Raw genomic sequence first — 25,053 nt, forward strand, 5'->3', positions numbered from 1 at the left:
TTAAACAAAATTTCACTTTTATTCTGAGATTCCAATAGCAATTTAAAATAATCAACAACTTTACCTATAAAATGGCTATGATTTGTACTCACGTCTTTTTAATTTTCCTGCAGGATATGATGTGCAAATGATGCACCTGCACCAAAGAATACAACTTGGATAAACAATCCATGTAAAACCCATTGATAACTAGTTTTTATTGTAATGAAATTATTTTGTGTCCCTTTTTGCACTAGTACAGTGAAATGACTTAGAAGTTTATAATTCTTATTGTCCATAAAATCCTCCTCTACCATCTCAAATTTGTCTTCAAAAATTACCTTAATGGAATATCTGACATTTTGGACAATGTAAACATTGATGAAACTTAAAACAAAATGACATAATAAATAACCCTTTGTCCATTTGGGCTGTTATAACAAATTATTATAGACTGGGTGCCTTAAACAGGAAACATTTATTACTCACAGTTATAGAGACTGGGAAATCCAACATCAAGGTACTGGCATAGCAAGTGTCTGTTGAAGGCCCGCTTCCTGGTTTACAGAAGACTATCTTCTTGTATCCACTCTCACATGGCAGAGAACAGAAAAAGAAGAAAGCGCTCTCATTTCTCTTGCTATAAGGGCACTAATCCCATCATGACTCTTTCACTCCCATGACCTAATTATTTCCCAAAGGCCTCACTTTTTAATACCATCCCACTGGGGATTAAAGTTTCAATATATACATTTTTGGGAGAATACAAGCATACAATTCATAGTAATAACAAATGAAGGAAAAAAATCACAGAAATATGAAAAATTCACAATGTAATTCAATTCTAACCTACATAATCCTTATTCTGCAACATTTATAGCAACAGCAAAGCAGCATGAGAGAAACTGAGTCATGACACACAAAAATACCTTCTTTAGAATAAAAATTTCCCCACAATTTTGCATTGCACAAATAGAGCTTAGTCACCTTTAACAGCCAATCATTGACAATAAGAAGAGGTTGTGGTAGGCAATTTGAGAGGGAGATGTTTATGTCAGCAATCTACTGTCCTCCCTTTTGTGTGACATAGTGTTCACCTTTTATCATTGACCTCCCCTATCTCACAGAGAAACTGAGAATGCACTTGTCTAAATGAGCACAGTCCTACTGCACACTGTCTTACAGAGCTACAAGACTGTTGATGAAACTGTTGATGAAACTGCTGCTGGGGCCATTCAGTAATAATCCATCACTGCAAGTGCAAACATTGTGGGGTATGTAAAATTTAAAACAAATTCCCCCTCCTCTTTGTTTTTTCCCCAATCTAGTAACATCTTGTGGAATCCTAGAGCTTCACACCCTCTTTAGTTACCATGATTTATTTAATTTCCTGAAGTGTATTAGTACTTTCCATTCATGCTCCTCACATTGCCATCTCTTCTTCTTCGAATGCCCCTGTCCCATTGACTCCCTGACACCCAACACTCCAAATTAGCACAGATTCACCATTATGCCCTTTTCACAGTCTTGCATACCTCCATTCATAGCACTTCCCTCAATTGTACTCAAATAATTAATATCAATGATGGTTTAACATCTTTTTCTTCTACTTGGACATAAATGACCAGGTCCATGTCTCTTGTGTTAACTACTAAATTCCCACTTCATACTATAATCAAGGCCTTCAGAAATGATGCTTACCTTTATTTTTGTTGCTTATAATTTACAGAGGTAATATATGAAATGAATGAACAATCTGAAATCACAGGGCTTTAACAGGTGGTAGGCATGAAAAATAAGGCAACACGGTAAATAGCACAGCTGGTCCAAGAGTTTCTGTGAACAATCTGACATGCATTATGTAGTAGGAAAGCTAAGAAGAAACGGAAGGGCCCAAAGGAATTCCTGTAGAACCATATCAAATTCTTGTTTTAAAAACTAAGTCTTTGAGGGCATAAATTACAATACAATTTTGGAAACATAGAGTTCCAACTTCATGGGCCACAAAGTACTCAAGTTTCTGGCATGAAATTTCTAATGTTTTTTGGTGTGGAGCAGAGCTTTTAAGGTGAATTTTTTTCTCAACATCCTCGCAATAAAATGACTTACTGAGTAGGGAGGTAACTGCCATTGCAAGGACATTGGTACTTAAAGGAGGACCTTGGTTCCATTTTGAATAAGAGATGTGTTCCGTGGTTGTGGATGTTATATATTCCTTTTCTGGGGAGTATGAATTGAGAAAACAAGAAAGAGGAAACAAATGAGCTCCTAGTTCCAATGCTGTGTGTATATTTTATTTCTAATGATTACAGAGGGAAGTTACTTTATTGCTTCCATGCAAAGGCATTCTCTGGAAGAAGATAAAAACTCCAAGCTAAGCAGTTATTAACTTCTTCCCAGAGACACTGCTAAGTGGTAATAAGAAACACTGCCTCTGTACTTTTCCTACCCCATGTCAAGTTAAGAAATGGATTTTAGAAGTAGAGACTGAACATGCGACTTCTAGATTTATGATGAATAAGAAGTGTTTCCATTCAGTAGACCATAAAAAGAATACTTGATTGGAGTTTAGATCAGACTTTTGAATTCAGGTCAGTTTAAATTCTGTTCCCAGTTGGCCCCTTGACCATAATATTTGTCCTTTCTACTTAATAGCATTAAGGAACAACTACCATTGAAAGAAAACATATTAAAAGAAATTTCTAATAAGACAGGTAAGACTTTGTTTAAGTAGACATAATATTTAATATTCGTAGTAAATTTTTCAAGAAAATTATTATAAGAAAATTATTACTGTATCTTTCCCTTTTACTCTGTTATTCAAACTCAGCAAAAAATTCAGCATCAAAGAAACACAAATATTATGGAAGGAATTAAGAAAACATTATGGAAGGAATGATATCAGTAAGATAGCAGAAAATAAAGATGGACTCTCGTTCACCCAAAGAATACACCAATTCAACAATACATATACAAATTTCCTTTGTGAGAAGTCCACAGACTAGTTGAGAGGCTCTTGCACTCTTCCACTGCCCTTTTGTACAGGGCAAAATCAGCCACATTGAAACCAGTAGGAAAGTTCAATATATCATCTCACCATCACCTCTACTCTTGGCAGAAGACCAGAAGATCAGAAGAAAACCCCTAGTTCCCAGCTTCTCCCTGGGGAAGGAAATAATTGGACTGCATATGCAATGCCTCAAAATTTTCAGGGGTTTCCCAAGGCACTTGCTCTTATCTCTCTCATGTCAAAGCACTTATAGGATATAGCATATTCTAAATGCCTGGGGGAGAATGAGAATAAACATGATGTTTGGACTAGCACATAGTCACCATAACCCATCCCCCATAGGCTCAGCAAAGGGAAAGTATAAAGGCCATACATCAAAAGCCCACTACTAGCATCATACTCAATGGTGAAAAGCTGAAAGCTTTTCCTCCAAGATCAGGAACAAGATAAACTGTCCACTCTTGCTTCTATTCAACATAGTCATAGAAGTCCTAGCCAGAGCAATTATGCAAGAAAAATAAATAAAAGGCATCCAAATTAGAAAAGAAGAAAATTATCTGTTTTCAGATGACATAATCTTACGTGTAGTAAACCCTAAAATACTTAGGAATAGACTTAGCAGAGACAGTGAAAGGCTTTTACACTAAAAGCTATAAAATATTGATAAAAGAAGTTAAAGAAGACACAAATAAATGGAAAAAAAATCCTGTGTTCTTGGACTGAAAGCCTTAATATTATTACAATTTAAAGTCTTAATATTATTAAAATGGCCATACTACACAGAATTATCTCCAGATTCAATGCAATCGCTATTTAAATACCAATGGCATTATTTACAGAAAGAGAAAAATCTATCCTAAAATTCATTTAGAGCCATTAAGGACCTTAAATAGTCAACACAATCTCAAGAAAGAACAAAGCTGTAGGCACCACATGTTCTGATTTCAAAATATATTACAAAGCTACAGTAATTTAAAAAGTATGGTACTAGCATAAAGACAGACATTTAAAACAATGGAATAAAATAGAAAGCCCAGAAATAAATCCATGCATATACATGCAATTGATCAATTGATCTTTGACAAGGGTTCCAAGAATACATGATGGGAAAAGGCTAGTCTCTTCAAAAAAATGGTGTTGGGAAAACTGGATATCCACATGAAGAAAAAATGAAAATATACTTTAATCTCACACATTAATAAAACTCCACTCACAATAGATTAAAGACTCAAATGTAAGGCCTGAAACTATAAAACTCCCAGAAGAAAACACAGGGGAAAAGCCTCATGACATTAGCCTTGGAAATGATTAATTGGATATGACATTAAAAGCACAGGCAACAAAAGCAAAATTAGACAAGGAGAACTACATCAAACTCAAAAGCATCTGTACAGCAAAGGAAACAATCAATAAAGTGAAAAGAGAACATATAGAATGGGAGAAAATATTCAAACCATATATCTTATAAGGAATTAATATCCAAAATATACAAGGAACTCCTACAACCCAGTAGCAAAAAAAAACAACCAAATAATAAAAAAAAAATAATAACCTATTTTAAAAATGGGCTAAGGATTTGAATAGACATTTCTCCAAAGGAGACATACAAATGGCCAACAGGCATGTGAAAAAATGCTCAGCATCACTAATAATCAAGGAAATGCAAATCAAAACCACAATGACATTTCACCTCACACTGTCAGGATAGCAATTCGAAAACAAATACAAGCATTGGTGAGGATGTGGGGAAATTCAAACCTTTATACACCATTAGTGGTAATACAGAAGGATACAGCCGTTACGGAAAGCAGTATGGAAATTTCTCAAAAAATTTAAAATAGAACTACCATATGATATAGCAATCCCAGTTTTGGGTGTATATCCAAAAGAATTTAAACCATTATCTCAAAGAGATACCTGCACTGCCATGTTCATTGCAGTATTATTCAAAATAGGCAAGATGCAAAAATAACCTAAAAGCCCACTGACCAGATGAATCAATAATGAAAATATGGTATACAATAAAATATTATTCAACCTTAAAAAAGAAGGAAATCCTGCCATATGAGATGACAAGGTTGAACCTTGAGGACACTGTGCTAAGTGAAATAAGCCAGTAAAAGGACAAATACCACATGATTCCCCTTATATGAGGTATCTTGTGTAGTCAAACTCATAGAAGCAGAGAGTAGAATGATGATTTTCAGGGACTAGGGGTAGGGAGAAATGAGAAGTTGCTATTTAAAAGATACAAAGTTCCAGTTATGCAAGATGAATAAGTTCCAATGATCTGAGGTACAACTTAATGCCTAAAATTAACACTACTGCATTGTACACTAAAAAAGTTTTATTAAGAGGGTAGATTTCATGTTAAATGTTTTTACCACAGTAAGAAAAGAGAAATAAAAGAGAGCATTGTGCCTCAGATGAAAAATTGAACTAGTGTATCTGTCACAGGAAAAAAATTAAACTTACTTTCTACTTCTCTAAGATTTAAAGCCTTAAATGACCTCTACAAAAAATGTTGGTGAAAAATACATGGCAGAAACATTCTACTGCAAGAATGGCTCAGTCAATGCCAACCTGCTTGATTTTCAAATGCCTACAGCAGTCACTGCATGAATGTCAGTGGTTGATTTTGATAGGGAAGACTCCTCAAATTCTAGTATTCAACTTTAGTACTTTGTTGGTTGCCTTGCATAGGGAGAGAATTTAGTTCACCTCCAGATGTTTGCTTTCATTTCCTCAAGTATTTCTCGTGGATATCAGCATTCTATAATTTAGGCTTGTATTAGGAGAAGGCGAACAACATGGGACTTTACCTAGAACAAATAATTTAGTCTGTGAAACCGCAGTTAGCCAGAGAAGAGATAGCCCTTAACATTAACATTTCACATAATAACTATTCTCCTAACAAATGTGTTTCACTGGGCTCATTTAATTAATAAAATATGTTTCTAGAATAAGCATTAAAATAGCATTAAAGGAGGAAAGTGATTCATGTATGTATGGTTATATTCTGCACAGAAGATTATATCATATAGAACTATCATATCATATATTTCTCCTACGAACTTTCTCTCTCTTCTTCTAGAAAATAAATGAAAAGAACCTGTTTCAATATTGTATAAAATAAAATTACTTCAGGTTTCACCTGATTTTTTTCATCGCCTTATTGCTTTTTTAAATTCAAGTATAAAGACAGGTAAAACTTTTAAGATACTAGACATGTCTGTTTTTCTATTGCTTGGGAAAAGAGAAAAAGTAGTGGGTGGATTATGAATACTGTGTAAACATCTTGATGAAGAAGAGGTTCTTGTGAGACAATGAGAAACGGATTGATTTTTCCCTTTGTTCACTGTTTAGACCTATTGCATGGGGTTGGTACTTAGCCTGCCCCTTGACGAAATCTTGGGCAAACCCATGACATCCCAGTCACACACAGAATAATGAAAAGTCTCCCAGCCACTTCAAGGCATAGATCACAGTTTCATTCCCATAATTAATATATTCTTTCAGGTATAATAATTAACACTTCAAATTTAGTATTAGGTTAGTTTTGTTTCTCCTTGGAACTACCCAGTTTGGTCTCCTGAAGTGGGAAATGAAGGAAAAAGCTTGGCAGGATTCTCTCTCCCAATCTAGAGACTCCATCCCCTTTTCCATCTTTCTAACAGTTTCTGACCCTTCCACGATTGGCATATGGATGAGATCAATGGAGGTAAAATTAAGAAGGGCATAAAAATTTCACTCAGAGAAAACATTCAAGATGTGTTCTTGAATTTAAGCTGTTTGGTGTCACCACTTTCTGAGCACTGCAGTCGTTTTCATCATATATCACTTTGGTGAGTTCCACAGAGGAGTGTAGTCTTTGAGGATTTCTCATTAGTAGTAGCCTTGACAGAAGTAACATTTTTCTTGAACTGATTTCTTATATTGTCCCTAGAACCCCCTCTGCTTCCAGAAGAGAACCTCCAAATTCTTTCTGGTCAAGTTCTTTTATACCTTAAGGGATGGTCTTAAAAATACTCGTGTTTTCTCTGTTGAAAGAGACCCACATTTGGTCCATAGGAAACATTCATCCTCTTTGCCATAACAACACGGAGTGCAGGCCGGACTCAGCGCAGTCTTGTCCACCTTTCTCCATTCCCAGGGCACTTAGTTCACTACACTGTTATGAACCTTGATTTCTTAGACAGCCACCTGCTGTGTCACCTGAAGCACCAGGGAAACATCAAACTCTCCTCATGGTGTCCAAGAAACCCAATTTCCCAGGAATGAAGTGAGAAAGAGACACCTCTTCTCTGACTTCTCCCTCTTGGGGAGGGAATCCCAGAGAACATTAACTCGCTACACAGATCCTTTTTTATCCAACTTTTCTCTCAAACTTCCAAATCTTTTATGCACTAAAAGAGGATAAGAGATTAACAATCACAAAAGTGGGTTTTGACTACTCCTTTGAAGTCATGCATGTTTAGCTGTACCTAAATTCGAATGTGATTTTTATTATTTTGAGGCTTCAGCCCCAAAATGGAGTGAAACAGTCCAGTTCAACATTCTGCCACATCTGGTTTTCATTAGAGATTATAGTTTAGCTTCTTGTGTAAATAGCCAACAGATTCTGGGAACTATGTTTTACTTTTACTTTATTGTTTATGAAAGCCAAGGAGGAGCAGCTCAGCTCACCCCATCAGCACCATTCTAAAGACACTACAGTTATCTTTGGTGTTATCAGCCTTTGTTTTCTGGGGCTTGTCTTACTATTTCAGATATTATCATTCTTGTTTTTATGTATATTTTTCTCTTTAGAAATCTTTTGCCTATTAAAGCCACTTTTCAGTTGGTTTAAAAATAAATGTATGGGTTCTATACATCATACTTTTCAATCTACACTGGGATTTTGGTCCATTACATATTTATTCTTTTTGGTATATCTTCAATGACATCAACTTTCAGGGAGTCCCTGTATTGAGCCTGCAGACACCTTTCCTTCCTTCCTTCCTTCCTTCCTTCTTTCCTTCATTCCTTCCTTCCTTCCCTCCCTCCCTCCCTCCCTTCCTTCCTTTCCTTCCTTCCTCTCTTCCTTCCTTCTTTTCTTCCTCCCACCTTCCCTGCCTCCTTCTTTCCCTTCCTCCCTTTCTCCTTGCCTTCCTCCCTCCCTCCCTCCCTCCTTACCTTCCTTTCTTTTTCTTTTTTTCATGACTATATGTATTGAGTATCTACTATGTCCTGGGCATAATCCTAAATTCTTAGTTTTCTCCCATTCTTAGTTCTCCTAAATTCTTAGTTCTCTCCCATTCTATAAAAGCAATACAACATGCACACACACTCACAGACACACACACAGACACACACACACACATCTCTTCTCTATCTCATACTTCATATCAGTTGTCACCTATCCTTCCCTCTTATTTTCTTTTTATTTACATTAATTGTGTGGTTTGTATTTCCTGTCCTAAATTTTCCTCTTCAGTTCCTTTTGGGTTATCTTTTTCTTCTGAGAAACACCAGATTTTGGCTTAGGAACAGCCTGTTCCTTTCCAGCAAGGATCCTCTCAATGTGTTGGTGGAGTTCATATATGGGTCCACCTGACCATGATCTCTGTTGGCACCTTGAAGGCTTCATTGACCTGATATATTCAGTGACCAGAGAATGAACTTCTAAATCCTGCAGTTCAGCATTATCCTCTGCGTTTTTAGGCACAGGTAGAAAAGATTTGGCACGCTTTTTGAGTTACTGCCACCATTTCATCTCCACTCTTTAGCTTGGAGATGCCTGCCAGATACACCATTGTATGGAATTAATATGACATATTTAAGAACAAAACAAAACCCTCCCTCAATTTATAACCCTCTTTGATTATTGGCATATCTCTCTGCCTTTTCACAGCCAAATTTCTCATGACTCTTGCTAAAGCTTTACTTTTTTATCTCCCATTTACTCTTAAATACTTTCTATTTTGGCTTTTGTACTCACTCCTCTATTTAGATGGCTGCCTTGCCAAGGCACTTATTGCTAAATCCGTGGAGCTCTTTTTATTTTATATTCGATTTTCCTTCTTGGCAACATTTGGCACTACTGTTTTCTCTCTATTTGTAGAAAAAAATCCTTCCTTTTGTCTTTCAGTTTCCTCTTTCTTTCTTGTGCTTTCTTCTCCCATCTTGGTACTCTTTCCCAATCTCCTCTGGAGGCCTCTCCTACTCTGACCACTTCTCAAACTATGTTTTTTTCCTGGGGTCCTTTCCACTGTTTCTTAGCTTTTACTCTCATCCTAAACTCTCTACCTGCACAATTTCACTCCAAAACTTTAGTCATTATTTTAAAAACTCCCACATTTAAATTCCTCTTAGATGGCCCTTCTGAGCTCCAATATCTCCTAACAGCTGCCTATTGGACGTATCAATCCAATGGTGAAACTCTTCTGTCTCTCAATCTTGTTATTCCTCCCACATGTCCCCGATCAGTGAAAGATGCCATCCCCTTCACCTGGTTGTTCAAGCCAGAAATCTGGCTCTTTTTCTTCTTTATACCTTCAAATAACCAAACCCCAGATCTTATTAATTATGCCTTGAAACTATTGCTCAAATCTCTGTACTTGTATTACTAATACTCTTACTCTTGCCTTGGCCATTCTGAACTTTTCCTGGATTGCTGGAACAGCTTCTCAATGCATCTCCATGAATCCCATATAGTCTTTTCTTTAGACATGCTTCCTATTGTAGCCAGAGTACTCTTCTGAGGTCTCAAGAGTCCGCCCGCTTCTGCAGCTTTTCTCAGAAATTACCTCCAATCACATGGCAGTGGGCCTCCATGGCTCCATGTTTATTATATGGCATCTTTCTTACTGATAACAAAAGATGCAGACAGAATAGACACCTGGTTCAATCAGATTCTTTTTCTTGGAAATGTGGAGTTAACATTAAGGACTGTTAGGTTTTTTTAATTGGATACTTTAACTGGAAGAACTTGCACATGTGGGAGATATGAGGCAGATTCAGCCATGTGCACAAGGAAGCATCTATATACCAAAAGGAGCAGAGATAGAACCACATTGCCCCAGACAGAGAGAGAGGCTGAGAAAAGAGACTTGACTTCTGATGGCTTTAGAGTTCCTAGCCTCATAAGGCTCAGCCAGTCTCTGCTTGCATGATTTATCCTTGAGTCTATAATTTCACATAGTGGCTCTGAGCTCTCCAGCTGGTCTGTTGCAGATGTATGCTGCGATATTGACCCCCTAGCCTCAGGGCAGCTGGAGTCCCCAGGCTGCTTGCCTCCTGCCACAAGCAGCCTTGTCTCTTTTCCCCAGGGTGCTGTATAAATATTATCATTTTCCATCTGTGCCAGGATATGGAAAAGGTTGAAAAACAGTATAATATATAGTTAATAAATTTCTTCTTTTTGCTTAAGTCAGCTCTAGCAGTATTCTGTTTTTTTGCCATGGAGAGCTTTAACCAAGACATCTTTCAAAATGTAGATTGGAGCTGATTTTTCTCCTGTATAAAACCATACAGCGTTTCTCTAATGTCTTGGGAGTTTAGTCCAAACTCCTTGCTGTACTATATACAGACCAACATAGTCAGGCCCTCCCTTCTTATTCTTTAGCCTCTCCTCTCCTCAACTGTATCTCTCTGAACTTCCAGAAGGCACTATACTCAGTGAAATAGAATATACCAGACTTCCTGTAATTGTGGGTCTTTGCATATAGTAGGCTGTGTGTTGCAGCACTCTTTACTCCTCTTTCTCTCATTGCTTGGTTAATGCCTATCGATATTCAAATGACACCTTTCCATTCAAAGTTCCTGAACAGTAATCACATTGAATGGTAATTTTTTCATTTACTTAACTAATCTCTGTCTTGAAGGTGTAGTCAGTGTCTACCTTGTTTATTATTGTGCTTTCAAAATCTAACACACGGGAGATAAACAATAAATACTTACCATGGGAACAATACTTTCAATCCTTGCATGTATCCTTATTCAATTGCTTATTTTATTCAGTTTCAAAACCATTCTAAACCTTCTGCATCCTCTTCAAGCCCTCTTCTCTTCCACCACTCAGACAATCTCCTTTCCTATCAAACTGAGGATTTGAAGTCATCATATACATTCTTCCTCCACTCCCTACCGTTTCATACGCAGTCACCTAATCTATAATCCCAGTTTTCTACAGTCTCTGAGAATGAGGTGCTTCACTTGCTTTTCAGGGACAATTGCATTCCCACCTTCCTCGACCCATTCCATTCTTACTCTTTTTAGAATAGCCATTTTTCTGTCTCTATTCTTAAAATTTTTACTGACTCCTTCCCCTAGCTTATAAACATATCCAATCTTTCCATCTTAAAAATTTAACGAGCTCTTTTCTCCAGGAATACCAAACTTTGTAGAATTTTTAGAGAAATTTCCCAATGTTTGCATATTCATTCATTATGCAGTTCCTTCTACATGAAATTAGTATCTCTTTCTCTCTGTTAAAATAAAATCTTAACCATCAAGATTCATCTTTGGCACCATCGTATTCATAAAACATTTCTTGATATCTCAACTGAATATAGTCATTTTCTTATACCTGTCTTAAGTCATTTATTACAACTTATTTTACATTACAGTTATTTGTGTATTTATACAATGCCTAACCCATTATAGATCCAACTTAACACTCCCAACATTATATTGCAAATATAGTGAAGGTAAAGACTACGTGTTACTAAGTTTTTTTTTTTACAATATCTAGCACCAAGTAGAAAAGAAAAAAATGACATAATAAAAATACCATTAATTTTTAATATTTATTGTTTACTATGTTCTAGGGAACTTCCATGAATTTCATTGAATTTATGTGACAAACACTGAAATTGTTACTATTATTATCCCATTACAGAAACAAGGTAAGGTGCGAAAGTCATATATTTGTCATAATGCAGATATGAGTTTGAATCTTGACTCAACCAACAACTGGTAGTTAGATCTTAAAAGTTATTTAACTTCTCTGAGTCACATCCGTGGTGATGCCCTATGTAATAAGATTGTTGTACATTTTTAAGAAACTAATAGTGCATGCCTTGTACAAATTACTTAACATAAATCCGCTCGTTTTTTTTTTTTTTCTTTTGCACATACAGATACTCAATGAATGTATTTTTGTTGTTGTTGAGATGGATTCTCACTCTGTTGCCCAAGCTGGAGTGCAGTGGCATGATCTGGGCTCACTGCAACCTCCACCTCCCAGGTTTAAGCTTCTCTCACCTCAGCCTCTGGAATAATTGGGATTACAGGCACACACCACCATGCATGGCTAATTTTTGTATTTTTAGTAGAGATGGGGTTTCACCATGTTGGCCAGGCTGGTCTTGAATCCCTGACCTCAAGTGATCCTCTGGTCTTGGCCTCCCAAAGTGCTGGGATTACAGGTATGAGCCACCACACCCGGCCTGAATGTATGTTGATATAAGTTGAATGTCTCTACATCTGGGTACTAACATAGATAGAGTTGCAAAATATGTTCCCATATTGTTTCTAAATTGCTCATTTAGTCTTGAAATATGGTTGTGCCATGTGCTACCTCTGGAAGTGTACTGAACCTGGCTAGGAGATTCAGAATCAAGGAAGGAATGAAGTAGATGACATAATACTCTGCTTCATTATTTAAAAAATAATAATAATCAAAAATTGCGCTCATGACAAAAGCCAAGAGTAGAAAACAAAAACACCAAGTACTTAGTTCTAATTTGATAATGTTTCTGTTAACTTTTACTCTATAACAAATTATGTAAAATGTATTTGAGGAAAACAACCATTTATTATCCTGATGGATCATGTGGGTTAAGAGTTTGGATAGGGAACAAAGGGGATAGCCTACCTCTTTTCCACAGTATCTGAGGCCTCAGTTGGAAGACCCAATGGCTGGAAGCTGGACTCATCTGAAGGATTGCTTATCCTTGGTTGTTTTGACTAGCTATTGAATGGGGGAGTTAGTTTCTCTCCATGTGGAACTTTCCATATTATTTTTCTACATGGCTAGTGTGGACTTGCTGACAGCAGAGTGGCTGGCTGAGTTCCAAGAGTGGCTGAAGATAAAAGAGAGAAGTCAGAGAATGAGGAAAAGGAAAGAGAAAGAAATGAGATATGTTTAATAGACTTCACCTCTTGACTGAAGTGTTGATGTTACATTGTAAGAAGCATATGTAGGATGGTATATATCTGGAAGATACACTCTCCCACAGAGTGTATATCAGAAGGGATATATACATAACTGGTATTTCTGTAGTCCATTAGGAAGATTATTAACTGTATATTTTAAGTTGTAATTTTCAAGGCATAAAATGATAAAAATCAAGGTGTGCCTTTGACCCATTTTTATCTCTAGGTTGGTATTTTAATAACATATCTAATACTTGTTCTAAGTACAATAAAAATGGCAAGATTTCATTTTAGAATGTAGGCAAAATGATAAAGGGGAAAAGGTTCTGTGCCTTTTGAATCATTTTGAATTAGGCACTTTAAAAATTATATTACCTTTTTTTCCAGGGATGTCTCTATTTCCAATATTTTCTTTTCCAAGAATATATTTCCTTCTTCAGGATATTTCTAGCATTAAATTATATAAAATAGCTGAAATGTTTTGCATTTGCTACTGAGTTTGACATTATTCTTCTTAACACAAATATTGCTTTTTGGCTTTAAATTAAAGTGTCAAAGATCTCACCCTTAATCTTTCTAGAATGTGTGTCAGAGGATCAGAATAGAGAAAAATGCTCTTAGGGTCAGATTCTAATCTGGATAAGGAATCAGCCAAATGTGTACTCCAGAACCAAGTTCTCAGCTCTTTTTTCATCACAACCATCTTACGAATTTTTCCTTTTCATTTGATGCCTTCAATATCTTCAAGAGTCTTTCATTCCAGAATTAGAGTTACCATGCTATTAAAACACTTGGGGTAAGGTGCCTTAAATTTACAAAATAATTTAAGTAATATTTATAATACTAATTCCATAAAGCAGATTTTGGTTAGAGTAGTGGTCAGGGGAGTCACAAATACTGGAATGTGTGGATGGATGAAGATGAATGGAAGAAACATTACAAAGTTACATAATTTTGAGCAGAGAAATTGAGCTCTACAAAGGAGGAAGAATAGCAGCAGATCAACTAACCTGGCATGTAGAGTTCAAAAGTTTAATTAAAGCTCTTGGCATGAAAAATAGAGGTGCACAGACCCTTAAATGACAGCCATTAACAGTTACAGGACTTGGTCTGTGTGGGGCCACGAGTTTCAAACATTTTTCAGGTGCAACCTCAGATAGAGATGAGGATATTGGTAACAAGAATCAACTTTGAATACCAAAGGATGATGATAACATCACTACATTTCTGAAATTCTTAAGTCTCTGTGGTATAAGAAAATGAGGAGATTCTGGATGATTTATGACATATTTGTCATGAAATTAATTGCATGATGCTCAGGACATTTATCTTCTTGCTTAGCTAAGATGTTATACTATTTATATTCTCAAAACTGAACATGGTTCTATGATATAAGTATAACTCCTGAGCTTACATTTTAGACAAAGGGATGATCAGTGAAATGTAGTATGTATGTAGACATAAAAGGACACACAACTAATATAAAGAGATCAAAAAGATGGCCAGGCGCGGTAGCTCATGCCTGTAATACCAGCACTTTGGGAGGCCAAGGTGGGTGGATCATCTGAGGTCAGGAGTTCAAGACCAACCTGGCCAACATGGTGAAAACCAGTCTCTACTGAAAACACAAAAATTAGCTGGCGTGGTGGCAGGCACCTGTAAACTCAGCTATTCGGGAGGCTGAGGCAGGAGAATCACTTGAGCCCAGGAGGTGGAGGTTGCAGTGAGCTGAGATTGTGCCATTCGACTCCAGCCTGGGTGACAAGAGCGAAACTCCATCTCAAAAAAAAAAAAAAAAAAACAAAGATAATATATGGGAAAAAATCGTTAAAGCACTAAACAAATACAAATATAGTGGTAGTCTACATAATATTATTTGGAGGGCAGGTTGGTTATGAGAAAGCAGTGGTGTATGCAAGAAGGTATTGAATTATTCACAATAAGCCTTCTTGGTACATGTTTATAACTGACTTCTAAATTTTTTTTGCAAAGGAAATGTATATAATTTAAAAAGAATGAACAGATGTTAAAAAATTTATTTCCTGTTTAACTTCCTATGTTGGTTTTCTGACTTATTTTCCCACAGTTCCTTTAATATATACCTCAATGGACTTTGCTCCTAATCAGCTTTTCACAGAGCAATATAAAGGCAGGATTAGAAGGCATACATATAACAAAAAAGGTCTCTTTTTTCCATAGCAATAGGTAAGTAGATATTAGACAATTATAAATTTAAAAATATAGTAATCATTAAATGTAGCACATCAAAGCAATTCTGTAACAGAACTAATTACTATTCAGGTATTTCATAAGTTTATGAAATGAATGAGGTTTTAAGTGATTACCTGTCTTGAGTGTAGTTGTTTAGTAACCAAACTAGGTTTAAAAAATAATTATTAAAACAAATCTATAAAACATCAGCTTAACTCTTATGATGTGTGTTGTTTCTGTCCCCCCAACCCAGGCTGATTCACTTCTAACGACAGGAAAATGTAGTGAAATAAAAGGAGCCCAGAATTTCAAAGCAGAATTCCCTGGATTTTATTCCCTCTGACTTTCCAATTTTGTAACTTAGTAGTTATGAGAATTTAGATAGGCTGTAGAACTTTCCTGAGCCTAATTTTCATCATCTAGAAATAAGAAAACCTGCTCTTGTTTTTTAACTTACGAGGTTTTGGAGAGGATCAAATAGGATCAAGTATGAAAATAAGAATATATATTTTAAACAGAATCCCAGGCTGTAACTCTTTAAATAGATTAGGGGCATAACCCTGACATGCAAACGCCAATTGATCCTGTTTGACTTACCCAACTATTTCTCATTGTTCAGACAATTTCCAGATTTTTCACTCGCACTGTAGGTTGCATTGAATTGAAAAAGAAATATAAAATCATTCTTATTCAACAAATTTATATTCAGTGAATTTATGTCCAGGGGAAATAGTGCTTACATGACTACTAGTAAAAAAAAAGATGAAGATTACTATAAATATATAAGACAGATTTGATATATATGATATGAAATATCTATGTGAAATACATGAGATTATGTTTAGCTCTGCACCTGATGGTCTTTATGTTTACTGTCTACCTCTTAATAGACTTCTCTGATTTCATTTAGGTCTTGGAGACAAGAACTATATGTCATAGCCTAGCCTTGTCTAATTTATTTAATCATATAAAATACATGTTCTCATTTTCAAGTGAGTAAAGTGCTGAGAAAATAGTGTTAACTATGTTGCATATAGCAAAAGTGTGGATGCTAAGAGCCAGCATAATTTAAGTAAATGGATATGTTTATAGAGCAGCAAAACTAATGCTTTCTGACAGTTGCTCTGGCCTTTATTTTAACCTCTATTTTTTTCCATTATAAACCAAAAGTAGACTATCTAAGCTGCCCTGGAGGGACACTAAAGATGTATTATGAGTATCAATCCCTAGAAATAGAAAAACTCAAGTTCAATGTTGATAATAAATTTTGGCACATTTGCTGTTGCTCAAATACAATATCATACTTGTGAAAACCTTTGCATTTTCACCCAAAGATATATCAAAGGCTCAATATTTTAAAATAGCATAGCACATTTTAGACTTTGAACATATGAAATATAAAAGTGAAATATATCATTGCAATAAAGTTTTGGCAATGTGATGTACTGAAAACAACAATAATGACACTAAATAGCCCTAAGAAGAAGGAAACCTGCGCCCTGTCTCCTCCCTTTCACCTACTGATCTTGTAACCTTGGGCAATATAACTTCTCTGGTCCTTAGTTGACTCTGATGATAAAGACGATTACATGAATGTAGGAACTGAATCAGATGACTTTCACTAGCCCTGAGACTATGATGATAATAATGTATTAATGATTTTAGTCAAGGGCTTGGGGGCTGTTGGGGTAAAAATCAACACTGTAAAAATTTAATATCCTTCCATCAGCAACACTAAAATATTATCATGAGGTTATATTCTTCTATGTGAAATTAATTCATTTAACAAAAACTTATTAACCATCTACAATATGCTGAGTGTTCTCTGAGAATAAGAGTGGGAGAGGATAGGAAAGGGTTAGAAAGATGAATAACTCATGATGCCTGCTCCAGAGGGTGTTTTTAATTTAGAGAGCAAGTAGACACACTAACAAATAATTACAGAAGAGTGTGATAAATATGATAATGATCATTCATACAGAGAACTATGGGAGTTAAGTGGAACATAGAGGGCTCTGGGATAGGTTGTGGACTGCATTATGAAATTTTAGGCAATTGATATTACAGTATGATATGATAAATGTACTACCAGCCAGCACACCGAGGTTCTGCTTTTACCAGTTTTATTTTTTGCCAGTACTACCTGCTCAAAATGTAGCCTGGAGCAAATCACTTTAATCTTATCTGGAAAATTGTGGTAAGGCAGTTTCAAATTCTGTTAAAGCTCTAAAGCCCAACAACTCTCTGGCAGACATGCTATCTTAGTCCATTTGTGCTGCTATTACAAAATACCACAGACTAATTTGTAATTTGTAAAGAAGAGAAATTTATTTTCTCACAGTTCTGGAGGCTCGTAAGTCCACTATCAAGGTACCAGCAGGTTCAGTGTCTGGTGAAGGCTGCTCTCTGCTTTCAAGATGGTGCCTTGATGCTGCATCCTCGAGAGGGGAGGAACACTGTGCTCTCACATGATTGAAGGTGGAGGGCAAAAGAGACAAACTTGCTCCATCAGGTACTTTTGTAAGGCCACCTAATACCATCCACGAAGGCTGGAGCCCTCACGACTTAATCCCCTCTTAAAGCCTCCACCTCTTACTACTAACATATTGGCCATTAAGCTTTAATGCTTGACTTTTGCAAGGAGCACATTCAAATCACAGCACATGTCAAATATCTATCTGATATTCACGCTCCCTTTCTTAAAAAACATAAACTCAATTTTATTTGGGGTTACATTATGCTCAGATAAAAAACCTGGTTTCCCAGGAACTTTTATTTCTAGGGGCGGCCATGAAAAAATGAAATGCTTTGCTTTCCTGATATGCGCAGTATTTTGCACTTCCTTATCCCTGCCCAGAATATTGTAACACCACAATGAATAAAAACAAATGTCATAATTACGATGGGAGAGTAGGAAACTATAAGAAACTTGAGGCCCTTACCAGCGCTAGCTCTAAAATACCTTCTTCCTGACTTGTTACCTGATAAATAGTTGTATTCTGGTTTCTGCTACAAGTAGCTAAACTTAATGAATATAGAACCCTAAGCTTTAGTATTAAAAGACAGTATTTTCTGAATTAAGAAGCTGGGCTAAATTATAGTTCAGCATGACATAGTTCTATATATTAGTATCTGAGTGTGTGTATGTATGTATGTATGTATGAGGATGTGCCACTATGCATGTGTGTGTCATAGCTAGACACTATATAAATTGTAAGTCATTGACTCCCAGATTTATATCCTCATTCAAGGCTTCTCTTCTGACCTCTAAGCCAACTGCCATCCTAATATTTTTCTTTGGATATATTAAAGGTCTCTCCACATAAAAACCCAAACCAAACACATTAAAGTACACATACACACCCCGAAACCTAAATGTTCATTCAAAGTTTGCTATCTTCATATTGGCATTTCCATGAAATCGGATACTAAGCCTGGATAACTGGTAGTTAGTTACCTGTAATACTCTCTGCTCCTACACATGTTACAGACAAAATTTTCTTACATTCTTCTCCCAGTGTACTTGTAATTTAGTTTCTTTGTGGTCAGTTTCCTTGTTTGTAAAATTGACATAAAACTAATGTCTACTACGGGATTTTTTGTAGATTATGTTAGTTAATATATTTAAAATATCAGAACAACGCCTAACCATTTTGTGCTGCAATAACAGAATATCTGAAACTGGATAAATTAAAGTAAACAGAAATGTATTTCTCACATTTCTGGAGGCTGGCAAGTACAATATCCAGGTGCCAGAATCTGGTGAGGGCCTTTTTGCTGCGTCTTAACATCTGAAGGCGTGTTGAAGGCTGAAGGCATCATCATATGGAAGAATGGCCAAGAGAGGTGACAGAGAGAGCAAGAGTGGGAGATCCTACTCCCCTGATAATGGTGGTAGTCACTTCCTGAGAGTGGAGACTTTATGACCTAACCACCTCTTAAAGGTGCCATCTCCAGATACTATCAATGGCAATCTTTAAATTTTAACATGAGTTTGGAGGGGACAATCATTCAAAATATAGCACATGCTAAATGTTTAATAAATATTTATTATTATTTTTGAAATAGTAATAATATTGTGCACCTTGATATTAGGGGAATTAGTGTAGATGTATGATTTTTATTTTAATTTGCTTCAATACTCACTTTGGGTGTGGTGAGATAATCAGATCCTGTATACATACTTTGATTTGTAGCTTGGAAATAAACAGAAAAATGAATCTAAACTTTAACTCATGCAACAAATATTTAGCAAGCACTTTTGATAGGCCAGGTACTCATTTCAGCATTAAATATATGGTAGTGAATGTGAAAAGTACCTATGCTAATAGAACTTTAAAATTCTAGTCTGATTCCTCATCAATGAAATAAAATGATTAGATTGGATAGGATTGGCAGTAGGAGATATCTAATTCCTTATCACTATAGGAATATGTGAGACTATGGTTACATGAAGTGTTATGCTGTAATATGAGTAGGAAGACTCAAAACTAGAACATATGGCCACAATTTGACATGCAGTAGAGGGCCAAAACAAATTTTTACTTGGTGCAAGGAGAGTTACACTTTAAGGAAGAAGTTTAACTGGGAAGCATTCTGTAGGACAAATTGAATTTAGGATTTTTATAGATAGAAATATCACTCACCCAAGGATAGGAAATGGTGATCACTGGTGTGGCTAGAAAAGGCGAGAACCTTTAACACTCTTGGAAACTCTACAGAGATGTAATTCATGGTATAACATGTGGCTGAAACAGGCAACCCTTCTAGATCTGGGCTTGATTTAGTTTTTTTTTTTTTTTTAAAGGCTGTGTGGATATTTGCATATATAAATAGGAAGATGTGTATTATTAAACAACTTTCATGTTAGGTGCTCAAGAAGAAGGTGGCATGGAATCATGAGAATTAAGCATGAAATCATCTTTTTTATTCCTTCACCCATGACCAGGTGGGGAGGCAAGAAACACCATCTATACTAGGACATAAATTGTACCTGGAAGCTAGCTCACCATGCATTGGGCTTAGTGTGTACCAAGTTACTATACATGGTCCCCTAGGAAACACCTGACCTTCCTGCACTATATTTTCTTGGGAAGACTGCCAAGGTTACAACACCAGTCCTATGGAAGCAACCACAGTATTGCAGCCAGGGTGGAAGACTCTTGTCTGACAGAGGCTGCTTTCCTGAGACCTTTTGGACTAAGAAACTATCCCTGGGCCAGGCACAGTCGCTCACCCCTCTAATCCCAACACTTTGGGAAGCTGAGGTGGGAGGATCACTTGAGGCCAGGAGTTCAAGACCAACCTGGGCAACATAGCAAGACCCTGTCACTACAAAAAGCAAATTAAAATTAGCCACGCATGGAGGTGCATGTCTGTAGTCCCAGCTACTAGCGAGGCAGAGATGGGAGGATCCTTGAGTCCAGGAGTTTAAGGCTACAGTGAGCCATGATCACGCCACTGCACTCCAGCTTGGGTAACAGAGACCTCTCTCTCTCTCTCTCTCTCTCTCTGTCTCTCTCTCTCTCTCTCTGTCTCTGTCTCTCTCTATATATATATATTTATATTTATGTATGTGTATTTACATATATAAGATAGACATATATATATATAGAAAAAGAAAGAAAATTAAACAAAAGCAAACTGTCCCTGAGGGGCTTAAAGCAATAAATAAGGAGAAGATTCTGAAGAGATAGACTAGAACCTCAGAATCGCTTAATTTGAATAAAAGGAAAGTGACTTAATTCTTTATCTTATGCTGATAAGTGGGACATACTGATTAAATTAGAATGGAGGTCTAATAGTGATAATATAAAATTCTATGGGATCATAGTTTCAAGCAATAGCAGTATTAAGGCGATGTTGATAAAATTTTTGGAGTGGTAATTCACTCTTTGTGGAGTAAGAACTACCACATATTTTAACAGCTAATTTATTTTATGTTTTAGGGATATGGGTTTTGTCAATTTTTATCATCATATCCAGTGTGCCTTTTCAAATACCGCACCATTTATTTAGAATTTTGTCAAATCTCCGCACTGATCTTCCTGGCAAAAGCCCATTCTTCTTTGAAATCTGGCTCAGGTGTGACCTCTTTCAGGAGTCTTTCACAAATTATGCCAGAAAGAATTAAGTCCTCTTTTTTCTTTATTACTTTGATAAATAATGTGCTTTTTATCATTGCACTTGCTACGCTGTATTTTATTTTTCCTGTGAGTTTAAGCTTCTCAGTTATGTTCATGTCAGAATCTTTACTGCCAATCATACAGCTCATAGAAGGTGTCTGATAAGTATTTAATGAATGAATAAAAATTCAACAAAAATGTATTGATCATCACTTATATGCCAGCTATATAACACCAGCACTGTAGCTACAATAGTGATTAAAAGAGTTATGATCTTTGTCTCCATAGAACTTGTAGTCTCTTGAGCTGTTAGACAAATAAAATGGCAATTACAACCTGTTATGATAAGCATATATCTAATTTATATCTGTGGAAGCACATAAGATGAGTGTGTCTCCTGTGTCTAAATATTTGAACTTATACGTTTCTGTCTTAAAAGTAATGATACATTCAGAAAGCAATTAATATTAAAGTTGAAGGGAAAAATGGCTAGGACTGTAAAATCTGAATATTAAACTTTATTTTTGAGTGTGTTATTTGTTTATAACATTAAAGAATCTTTTGAATCCAAGTAAATAAAAATATGTCTCTTTCCATGTGAACTGGACTAATAATTCTTGGGCAATGTAAGACTCACAGAAGCAAGATGTGATAGCTTATCATATAAACTCAAGATGTAACTTAATGTTGTTCAGACATGGTTATTTAGTAATTTTTAAGGACTTTAGGGGAAAATGCAGTTTTTAGGAATGCATTTTTAATTTAAACACTTTAGGAATATAGCAAAGCTCTCTGGGCATATAATGTGACAGTCAGGAGACTTCTACCACAGCCTTTCTTCCCAAAAAAGTACCAAGAAATTGTACCCCACTGCACCTTAGTTTTCTTATTTCCTTAAATACTTTTGGCATAACCAATTCTATAAGCTGTAGCATAGAGAAATATTTATTAGTCCATCAATAATTATATATACATTTTAAATTAGGTATATGTAATAAGGATATCTGTGTGTGTGTGTCTCATATACTTTAACACTTCTTGCTATGGGTGCATATAGAATACCAATAGAATTCTTTTTAGTCAAAATTACATCTGAGAACACTTCTTAAGAGCAGCAATGGACATGTTGATTATTATTTTTAACTTAGTCTGCTTGATATATTTATATATATATGTATATATGTATATATGCATAGTCTGCTTAATGTGTTATACATCATGAGTTGCAAATAGAAATGAAGCTATGAATTGCTACTCTTGGTCAGTGGTGTTTATCAGGAGGTTTTTCAGAGGTAAAAACAATGTGGCTTAATGTATACATGTTTGCATCATTTCAGAATAAGTTCTCTGAATTTGCATAGCCAAATTTTAATCATGATTATTGCTATCTCTAAGTGTTTTTTCTCACATTTGGAGTATATTCAAGATTATATTCAAAATTAGATGATGCCTTATTTTATGAATATAAAAAAGAAAAGCAATATGACAGGTTGGTGTTTTGATTCTAAATGATACAGCATAATACAATGAAATATGTTAACAGAAAAAAATTCTGAAAAATTAAAGGATTTCAGCTTCTGAAGATTATCTTTTTTGTTGTTTCAATTTAACGTGCATCTTGTACAGGTGTGCTGACATGAATTCTGATTACTTTGTTGACTAAAAAAGGAAATATCCAATTTAGATGAACAGTTTCCTGTTAAAAAGGTGAATGTAGAGTATCAGATTGCACATAACACAATCCCATAAGTAACTTACTGTTTTGTCTTCTCTTTTATTGTTTCATATAACAACTTATTGATAAAATGTAAATGAAATAATAGAGTACCTGATGCTATTATATTATTTAGAAAATATTAAGCTCTTTTCACTGACAGAGACCACTGAAGTACCTGAATTGTGGCCATAAAGAAATGTGGCTGATTTTTTTTTCCCTTTAAAAAACATTCTATATATATAATGAGTATAAATACAGGCTTCTTATATGCATGTAGTGTATAGTGGTGACGTTGAGGCTTTTAGCACACCCATCACCCAAACAGTGAACACTGTACCCAATAGATAGTTTTTCAACCCTCATCCGCTTCCCAGACTCCCAAGTATTGTCTCTAATGCCTATTGTACCACTCTGTATATCCATGTGTACCTATTATTTAGTTCCCACTTATAAGCCAGAAAATGTGGTATTTGACTTTCTGTTTCTAAGTTATTTCAATCAGGATAATGACCTCCACTTCCAACCATGTGGCTGCAAAGGATATGATTTCATTCTTTGTTATGGCTGAGTAGTATTCCAAGGTGTGTGTGTATATACATGGATATACACACACACAAACACATGCAACATTTTCTTTATACAGTTCTCTGTTAGTGGACATTTAGGTTTATTCCATATATTTGGTATCGTGAATAGAGCTGTGATAAAATATGAGTGCAAGTATCTTTTTGATATAATGATTTATTTCCTTTTGGGTATATACCCAGTAGTGGCAAAGGTGGATTGAATGGTAGTTCTATTTTTAGCTATGTGAGAAATTTCCATACTGTTTTCCATAAAGGTTGAACTAATTTACATCCCCACCAACAGTGAATAAGTATTCCCTTTTTTCCACATCCTTGCCAACATCTTGTTTTTGGCCTCTTAATAAAAGCCATTCTGAGTGGTATAAAATGTTATCTCATTGTTGTTTTAATTAGCATTTCTCTGATTATTAGTGATGTTGACCATTTTTATTCATGTTTGTTGGATACTTGCATGTCTTCTTTTGAAAAATGCCTGTTCATGTCCTTTGGCATTTTTTTTAAACGAGTTTTTTTTTTTTTTCTTGTTGAGCTGCTTGAGTTTCTTATAGATTCTGGATATTGGTCATTTGTCTGATGTATAGTTTGCAAATATTTTTTCCCGTTTTGTAGGTTTCCTGTTTACTATGTCGTTAGTGTCCTTTGCTGCACAGAAGCTTTTTGGTTTAATTAAGTCCCATTTGCTTATTTTTGTTTTTGTTACATTTGCTGTTGAAGACTTGGTCATAAATTCTTTGCCCAGGCCAATATCCAGAAGGGTTTTCCCTAGGTTTTCTTCCAGGAATTTTATAGTTTCAGGTGTTATGTTTAGATCTTTAATCCATTTTGAGTTAATTTTTGTGTATAGTGAGAGGTATGGGTCCAGTTGTTTCATTCTTCTGCATATGGCTAATTTTCCCAGCACCGTTTATTGAATAGGGTATCTTTTCTCCAGTTTGTATTTTTGTTGACTTTGTCAAACATCATTTGGTTGTAGGTACATGACTTTATTTCTGGTTCTCTATTCTGTTCCATTAATCTATTGCCTGTTTCTATACCAGTACCATACTGTTTTGGTTACTCTAACCTGGTAGTATAATTTGAAGTTGCGGAATGTGATGCCTCCAACTTTGTTCTTCTTGCTTAGATTGCTTTGGCTATTTCAGTTCTTCTTTTAGTTCCATATAAATTTTAGAATTGTTTTTTCTAATTCTGTGAAAAATGATGTTGGTAATATCATAAGGATTGTATTAAACCTGTAGATAGTTTTGGGCAGTATGGTTATTTAAACAATATTGATTCTTCCAG

General features: G+C 35.6%; 1 long non-coding RNA gene across 5 annotated transcripts in view; it reads left to right on the forward strand.

Annotated features, from left to right (window-relative positions):
- LOC107973852 (uncharacterized) overlaps positions 1 to 25,053 on the forward strand; it is a 121,747-nt gene that overhangs the window by 88,292 nt on the left and 8,402 nt on the right. For 2 of the 5 annotated variants that reach the window (XR_001716341.2, XR_008546652.2), the window contains 2 exons: positions 1,107 to 1,253; positions 11,800 to 11,877. This is a non-coding gene — a long non-coding RNA (uncharacterized LOC107973852). Of the gene's footprint in view, positions 1 to 1,106; positions 1,254 to 2,634; positions 2,694 to 11,799; positions 11,878 to 15,215; positions 15,335 to 25,053 lie in introns of all 5 variants that reach the window. The other 3 variants (XR_008546653.1, XR_008546651.2, XR_008546654.2) reach the window with 3 other exon arrangements.

The sequence above is a fragment of the Pan troglodytes genome, chromosome 13 (genome assembly GCF_028858775.2).
Source record: "Pan troglodytes isolate AG18354 chromosome 13, NHGRI_mPanTro3-v2.0_pri, whole genome shotgun sequence".
Lineage (NCBI taxonomy): Eukaryota > Metazoa > Chordata > Mammalia > Primates > Hominidae > Pan > Pan troglodytes.